The sequence below is a fragment of the Ahaetulla prasina genome, chromosome 2, assembly GCF_028640845.1.
Source record: "Ahaetulla prasina isolate Xishuangbanna chromosome 2, ASM2864084v1, whole genome shotgun sequence".
Lineage (NCBI taxonomy): Eukaryota > Metazoa > Chordata > Lepidosauria > Squamata > Colubridae > Ahaetulla > Ahaetulla prasina.
In genome coordinates, this window is record NC_080540.1 from 182,621,787 (window position 1) to 182,631,052 (window position 9,266).

At 40.4% G+C, this 9,266-nt stretch overlaps 1 pseudogene; it reads left to right on the forward strand.

Moving 5' to 3' along the window:
- Positions 1-447: 447 nt before the first annotated feature.
- LOC131190648 (uncharacterized) lies at positions 448-8,465 on the forward strand (annotated as a pseudogene).
- The last annotated feature ends 801 nt before the right edge of the window (positions 8,466-9,266 follow it).

A 9,266-nucleotide genomic window follows, 5' to 3' on the forward strand; every position in this document is an offset into this window, starting at 1 on the left:
GCCATTGTGGCCCTGCTTAGCTGGAGGACGACAATTGGAAGAATCTTACACTCCCACACATCACTGATTTGGAGTAATAGGGAAGTTACATTAATATTTTGGAAGGAGGATCAGATTGTGAAGCTTATCACTGGATTGTCCTGGATTTTACTGGAGTGGCAAATGTCAGAGTGGATTATGTAAAGCTTAGCATAAAGAGATTGCACATTTAGCCTTCTCTTGGCTTAACTCCATTTGGTCCCTACACAGCCAGTCATTTGGCATGGCCACTTGTTCTTAATGATGATGGGAGGCATAAGTAACCAGTGGCCCTTGACTCCAGAGCGCAATAAGAGCCTCTTCTGCCCTTGATGAGGTTCCAGACCAACACCAAGTGGCTCTTTGAAGTGAAAATAGAGCACCAGGTGGGAAATGAAATCACGGAAGGTTCACAGCAATGAGGGAGGGATGCCTTTCCTCATGCAGGAGAGGAAATGTTCCTCTGTCCACTGTGCTATAGAAATAGGTGAGTATGGGGAGCAATGTGAATTCTCCCATTCTTTTTGGAAACACTTGATCCATTGGAGCCTCTCTCATAGGCAGGGAAGGATATTGTTGTAAGAGAGAAGGTAATGTTGTGACTGAAGAGAGAAGGGAGATCGGGAGGAAGGAAGATGCTCTTCAGCCTTTTTTCTCTCAAGAAATCTGACTTCAAGGGACTCCATCTTAAAAATAAAGTATTTACATAATGGGAGGCAAATATAAAGGGCTTTTTTTACCCAAGGATTCTCATATTCTGCCTTTTTCCCCCCAGCTAGCATTGCTTTTTTGCTCATTGCTCGAGAAATCAACTAACTTTGTCCTTAGTCACTGGGGCTATATAACTTCTATATACAGGTAGCCCTTAACTTACAACCACTTCCATTACTGAGACAGTTGTTAAGTAGGTTTTGCCTTATTTTATGACTTTTCTTGCCACAGTTGTTAGGTGAATCACTGCAGTTGTTAAGTGGATCTGGCTTCCCCATTAACTTTGCTGACCAGAAGGTTGCAAAAGGTGATCACATGACCTTGAGATGCAGCAACGGTCATAAATATGTGTCAGTTGCCAAGCATCTGAATTTTGATCACATGACCATGGGGATGCTGCAACGGTCTTAAGTGTGAAAAATGGTCATAAGTCACTTTTTTCAGTGTTGTAACTTGAACTGTCACTAAATGACCTGCTGTAAGTTGAGGACTATCTGTACTTTTTAAAAATGCACTCTTCCCATATCTCCTTTGGATGGAGGTGGGGGTAGGTTGGAAAGTGTAGGCTATTTTAAGCATAATTATTTCCTTACCCCTACCTATAACACAATATTGGATGATGTTTTATTTTTTCCGTCCAGGTAAAATCCAGCCTGGATTTTCTCAAGAGTGTTATGTTCAGGGCTAAATGCTGGTGGTATAGGGACTGACCCTGCGGAAGACTCATCCTTTCTCCATCCTGCCCTGTCTCCTTTCTGTCGTCTTTCTCTCATCCCCACTTTTCTTTTCCTTTTCTTTCTTAGCAGAATACTAAAGGATGGGAGAAATGCTGTAATTGAAGATTGAAATTAGTATTTTGCAACAGGGAGGCTTCCTCCATTATAGACCTAGGAAAGGGTCCAATCCTCCTGCTGCAATGTAAGATAAAGGTACAGATGTTGATTAGAGCTCTGTATTCTGACCATCAACAGCATAAATACTGATTCAGGAAAAGAAATCTAGTATATTGTTACTTTGCTAAGGAAACAAAACTGAAGATAAAATAATTACTCTCTAGAAATTGGTATGAATTGCCTGACTTGAAGTCTTGGATGGTTGACCTGATGTAATGTATTACATTCCTCAAATATTTGTACTTGGAAACTACTATTGCAATGTCTAGGAAGATTCTCAGTCATTTACATCACAGTTGTCCCAAAGGTGCTTTTTCAAGAGGCAACTGGACTTTGTTTTTTGTTTTTGAAGACATTTTGCTTCTCAACCAAGAAGCTTCTTCAGCTCTGATTGGATCAAATCTGAAGAGAGATCCCACCAGCAGTTACAAGAAAAAGGTCATTGATTTCTTGCAACAGCTACTGAAGGACAATGCCATTGACAAGCCACAATATTACTGTCTTTACCCTGGGAAAGCCACACCATGCATATATGGACTCCCCAAAATTCACAAAGAAGGGAACTCCACTCAGACCAATTGTCAGCAGCATCAACTCTGTCACCTACAACATTGCAAAACATTTAACCACCTTATTAGCTTCTCTAGTTGGCAACATCACCCATCACATAAGCAATTCACGGGACTTCACCAGCAAGGTTTGGAAACTAAAACTGGACCTGGATGAGACCACGGTTTCCTATGATGTGACTTCCCTCTTCACCTGCATTCCAACAACTGAAGCTATCATGGCAGTGAAGAAATGATTGCTACAAGACAGCACCTCAGCCTACATATGTACCATGCTGGACCTCTGCCTGACCACTATTTTAAATACAATGAAGGTTTCTACAGACAAAAACATGGCTGTGCCATGGGTTCACCTGTGTCCCCCATTGTGACCAATTTCTACATGGAAGATGTAGAAACCAAAGCCCTGAACTTCTTCACAGGAATTCCACCCACTCACTGGTATAGGTATGTGGATGATAATTGGGTCAAGATCAAAACACAGGAACTGGAAGCATTCACCAAACATATCAACTCTATGGACAGATACATCAAATTCATATGGGAAGATGTTAAGGAAGATGTTAAGGAAAATAGTCTAGCCTTCCTGGATTTTGCAGTACACATTAGGGAAGAAAGAAGGCTTAACATTGAAGTTTACAGAAAACCCACACAGAGAGAGATCAATATTTACATTTTTATTCTCACCACCTACAAAATGGGAGTTATCAGAACCCTACACCACCAAGCTGAAGGCCTGCCTACCAGACAGATGAGAAAGAAAAAGAACTAAAACACATCAAGGAAGGCCTCAGAATGTGTGGCTATCCCAAGTGGGCCATCATCAAATCCCAAAAAAGACCCAGCAGGAGCTCCTCCATAACAGACAAAGAAGGGAACAATAAACAAAGCAATGTTTTCATTTTATAAGTTACAGGAATATTGGAAAATATTTAAACCCAAGAATACACTAAGGCAGAAGCTTGTCCACCCCAAGGATAAAACACCCAGCCACAAACTGAGCAATGCAGTTCAGTGCAGTGCAGTGAGCCATGTGCAGTGTATCTGTACACTGGGAAAACAAAACAACCACTTGTCAACTGTCTAGTTGGCAAATCCAGAAAAAGAAACTCCTGGGACATTATTTTACCAAGAGTATAAACTTTACTGAATAAACCACATTGGCACAGAAGAAGCAAACCAGCTTTGGGTTTCCCATGCAAAAGCACACATAGTTCATTCCCCCTTTCCCCCACAGGCTACCCATAGTCCATTATGTCCACCAATCACTTCTGTTCATTTTGTTATGGGAACCAGCTGGCCACACTGGGACTTCAGCTCAGGGTGTCTTTGAGGGAAAACAATGTCTGATGAGAACTGATGATTCTTGCATGCCATTCCACCACCACCCTTTTCTTTGTCAAGCTGAGCGAAGCGGAATATAGGTGAAAGTGTGAGTCAGTCTTGACACCACTTCTTAAACACAAGGCATAACACAGGAGAACACACCCATCAGGACAGCATTCAGCAGTATTTCTGCATTTAAAAGACACTCTTTTAAAGACAGCAAACTCCACATGTTGGACAGAGAGGACTGCTGGTTTGAAAGAGGGGTCAAAGAGGTCATCTATGTCGAAACTGAACAACCCCCTTTCAACAGAGTTCAAAGAAGGCTCCACGCCCATTTGTATTACTCAGATGACCCTGACGATAGAGATTAACCTCTAGGTGGCTTCAATGACTCTCTAAAAGGATGCAAATGACCAGCTGTCTACAAGGAGTATAACTCCTTACATTCCCCACCATCTTTCTAGTCAGAGCTGAAGAAGCTTCTTGGGTGAGAAATGAAACATCTTTTAAAAAAACAAATGCCTTTTTAAAAAGCACCTTAGGGATACTATTGCAATGGGAAGAATAGAGCAAGCAGTTCTTTAAAAGCAGGCATTTTAAAAACTGATTTTTTGCATGTTCAGGTGAAGAATCTCAGGTGGAAGTCCATGTTTTTCTTTCAACAGAAGACTTGGAATAGCCTTCCAATGTTGTCCATATAGAATAATAATAAATAAATAATAGTAAGGAATAATATAATATATAATATAATATATAATATAATAATAACTGCACGAATCAAGAAGAGAGCCGTGAAAATATTTGCAGATCCCTCGCATCCTGGACATAAACTGTTTCAACTCCTACCCTCAAAACGACGCTATAGAGCACTGCACACCAGAACAACTAGACACAAGAACAGTTTTTTCCCGAAGGCCATCACTCTGCTAAACAAATAATTCCCTCAACACTGTCAGACTATTTACTGAATCTGCACTACTATTAATCGTTTCATAGTTCCCATCACCAATCTCTTTCCACTTATGACTGTATGACTATAACTTGTTGCTGGCAATCCTTATGATTTATATTGATATATTGATCATCAATTGTGTTGTAAATGTTGTACCTTGATGAACGTATCTTTTCTTTTATGTACACTGAGAGCATATGCACCAAGACAAATTCCTTGTGTGTCCAATCACACTTGGCCAATAAAATTCTATTCTATTCTATTCTATATGGGATAGGATTAGGTCTGGAAGTTAAATCATATGATGTACAACTAAGGGAACCAAGTATGTTTAGCCTAACAAAGAGAAGGCTCAGGGGAGACATGATTTATTTATTTATTTATTTATTTGATTTCTATACCGCCCTTCTCCCGAAGGACTCAGGGCGGTGTACAGGCAAATAGCAGTCTTCCAATACTTGAAGGGCTGCCACAGGGAAGAAGTGGTCAATTTATTCTCCATAGCACCCAGGGGTAGGACAAGAAGCAATAGATGGAAGCTCATCAGGGAGAGATTCAGCCTGGAACGAAAGAGGAATTTCCTGACAGGGAGAACAACCAGTGGAACAGCTTGCCTCCCAGCGTTGTAGATATTCCATTACTGGAGGTTTCTGAATCCTACCAGTGCCTTTAGAGTGGTACAAACTCTGGCTTGTGTTTTCAGTTATCATTTTGAAATTTTGGCAGCCATAGTGGCTTTTTGAAATACAAATAGTCTATATACCAACTTGCTTCCACTTGGAATATAATATAATTCATGGATGGTGACCTAAAGATCCAGCAAGCTTACTTGGAGAGATACAGTCTTCTACCCAAATATGTGTGTGGATGCTGCATTGAAATGGTTCCATCAATAAAGTGGACTACTTCTAAGGAAATGCTCCTTATATTCAAATAGTAGCCATTGTTGAATCTCCCCTTTTAAGGAAAGCGGTAGAAGCACACTGTTAGAGGCTTCTAAAATTTCTCTACATGAAACGTTTTTGTGTATATATGTAAAATATGCCCTTCTCCATAGTTGCATTATATTGAATGATTTTTTTATGTAAACTTTTATTATGTTCTTTAGCATGTAATCAGAAAGATTTCATTTTGCTATGTTTCCTATGCTTGTTTTGGCAAGAAGATGTCATGATTTAAATATTTTGATTTAAATCAGTTATATTGGGAGGTTGGGCTTTTGAAGGTGAGCATATCTAGTAGGTCTGAATAGAGACCAGAACTTGGGACTTTTGGACGCAAAAGCTGAGGAGATGGTACAGGAAATTTGGCCCTGGAATAACGTTGTCTGGGGCTATTTTAAGCCTCCATCCCCAGAATTGGAATGATGAACTTCACCGACTGGCCATTTGGTGCCAGGCCAGGCGGCCTTGGCTTGAGCCCGAACTGCTCCCAATGAAATTTCCCCTCCTGGATTTTTTTTTTTTTTTTTGCACTGCCAATGCTTTCATGCTATAAGTTCTGTCACTTGGTTGCTTTGACAACTGTAGAAAAGGAAGCCATAGTTGCCCATTGCCCAAATGAGACTTCTGAGATCTCACCTGCCCCCTCCTCTTTTGTTTTCTCCCAAGTCGTTTCCTACTCAGATGAAAAAGAGATGGAGCCCAGACTAAGAGACCACCTTTCTTTCCCTTTGACACACTTCCTCCATTCATGGTTGCTAAAGACAATAAAGGGTTATAGACCTGCAATAGCTATGTACACATGAAATAGCTATTGTGAATATGAAACAAGCACATGGTTATTATTTTCCTTGATTAATTAATTATGAGATACAAGAGAATCATCTCTCAGCTCCAGTTATCTCGGCTCTGAACAATATATAGTGAATGCTTGGGTAAGGATATGCAATCTTCCCATCTGAAGGTTTTATTCCCTTCAGGGCAATGCAGTGCTGGAAGTGAGCAAGCTTAGCCCAAAATGGGCCAGTCCAGTCAATGATCTTTTCTCTCCCACCCTCTTTTCTCTTTCCAAACATATTTTTCCACTCACTTCCACCTGATTGGATGAGCTGCTAACACAGAAATAGATTGCTCTTTATAAAACCTGACCAACCTGGCAGAGAATTTCCCCACAATTGTAATTGCATGTTTATGTGTGTCTGTGTGTCTGTTATTCTTTGAGACTATGGCAAGGTAAGATGGCATTGTGCTGGTTTGGCTCATAAAGGAAGATAATATAATATCTCTGTGCTGAATGCTTACTGGATAAGATCAAAGAGAGGATCCCTGAACTGCATTAATGGCACTTACTTTGAAAACATTCACCAGTTAGAGAAATCTGACTTGGCATCTCTTCATTGATTAGTCAAGTCCACCTATATCCCTAAGAATAACCTTCTAGTTTGGAAGGGAATGCACATTTATGGAATAATATATTATATTGGTCACAGCAGTACATTCTCAGAAGAAGCCTGTTTTCTCAGAAATACTCCTGCTATTTTGCTTTCTATCTATGATTTAATCAACTGATACTTTCTGTAACAGGTTCTGATAATTATCATTCCCAATAGTGTGGCATATTTTGTAACAGCACCATTTTTATGTAATAAAGGAGGTTTTGTTTTTTTCAGAAGTCTATCCCAGCCTCCTCTACCTCATGGTCTTCTAGGCATGGATACTGCGTTTTACAGAATTCTCCATAATTAATTTAGGGGAAGTTGCTTCCTTCTTGAGTCTCATGCAATCTTAAATACTATTATACCAAGCCTTCAAGGAAAAAAATAATCTCCGGCTTCAAAAGTTCCTTCAGAGTCAGAAGGTGTTCTTAACACTTGGAGCCATCTTTAGATAGACTGGCCTGAGTGAGTTTGCTTCTAGCCATGAAAGTTAGGAGTGATCCATTTAACACCCTGTCAAGCAAACCAGACAAAACTGATCAGTAACTTCACTGATAAGGTAGAATAAAGGCAAAATGCACTACAAGCCATGCTTACAAAATAGATATCCTCACCAAGGTGATTTTAAACTAATGCACAACATTACTCCATCCCATTGCCGACGATCTGGAACAGGAAGATTCAGCCAAGCAGTAGCAACTTGTTGGCAGGAGGGAGTGAGAATTGTTGATTAATGCTGATGTTTCTTGACCTCCTTCCCTCATATTAATAGAGCAAATAAAAAGATGTAGGTGATGACGACAATTCCCAGAAGTTAGGCCATGCTGCCCAGCACAGGGAAGAAAGCAGCAGCTGGCTGCAGAGCCTTCCTTGGTAACAGCTGGCTGAGGGAGAAGTCCAACTCAACTTCAGCATAGAACTGTCCCTGCTACTAACTCTTTAGGGAATATTTGGGAGTAATGTTAGGGAGTATTTACACTGTAAACTGCCCGGAGTCACTTGATAGTGAGATGGGCGGTATATAAATTTAATAAATGAATAATTTAAAAAAACAGTAAATGAGTAATTCTTGGATTTGTCATCTTTGAACTGGGAATCAGCAAAGAAGAGGCAAATGAAATTCTCTGAAGCTCATGCAAAAGAGAAGCACCCGAGCTGCTATTGCTGATCTGTAGAAATGACAGGATTTCATTGAATACAGTGTAAACAAAATCAAATGGTTCACTGCTGAGTGAAGCATCTTTTTTTAATACCCCCTTTCTTCCATAAATTAGGTTCTACTTGACAAATGGAAAGACATAAGAAAATCTGCTGCAGACTCAAGAATTTCTTTTGTCCTTTCAGAACAGGCATAATCTCTCAGGCTTCCAAATGCACCAGGAGATGCATTCTGTGCTTGTTTCATGTCCCTCACCCACCAGGGGCTAGTTGCAGCTGCTTCTAAATTTTACATGGATCCCATCAAGCATCTTATTGATCATGAATTGTTTTCCAAAGACAATGATCGACTCCTTTGCAAGCCAGGATTAACTGATTCAGACAGTATCTCAGCTGACCTTGATGGAATCACACAGCCTTTCAAGTCATCCAAATCCTTAGGACTCACTCAAGAATGATTCCTGAGTGTGAGAAATACACTGGAAACCTCGACTGAAGATGAAGCAATATTTTTCAATGATTTTTTTTAATTGCTTGTTTTTAGTGAGGCAGGGGAATGATCCCTTAAGGAACCTCTTTTCTTGAGTCTCTCTTGCATTTGCCTTGTAGCAAGTCTGCTGGAGTTTGGGCTCTGCCTTCTGGCATTATGCAGCTGCCCTTAACTCTCTGAACCCTTAGTTTAGCCTGCATGTCTTTGCCAATGGAAAATTAAGTCTGGGCAGTTTTGTATGAGGCTCCAGTACCCTTGTCAAACACTGATGTTCAACATTGGATTTTTTCACACAGGAGGCCATTCTAGTCAGAGTCTCTGTGCAATCAAAATGGCCCTGGAGGAGGGGCTGTTGCTTTGCATTTAGCTGAGGCCAGATTTGTACTGTTGGGAACCCCTCCCCCACACACAATCACCTTCATCTTTACCCTGGATCCATGCCTCCTCCATTCCCTATGTGAGTAAGGAGTATACACATTTAGGCTTGACTAAGTAGTCAGAATGCAGAACTCAACCTCAATCTACAGCAATGATTCTGAAGGGTGAAGCAAACCAAATAAAAGGGAGACACCTACCCTTGATAATAGCACAACACTCATTTCATGCTTCTTTTCTTATGATGATACATCAACTTTTCTTAGCCCAAAGCCCTCTCAATGTGTTGCACTAGCATTTCTGGCACCCCTTTCTAGACATACACTATAGCAGATACACAGCTGTTTTTGGAGCATAATTCCATTCCCACTTCCATTGCAGTAATTAAATAATG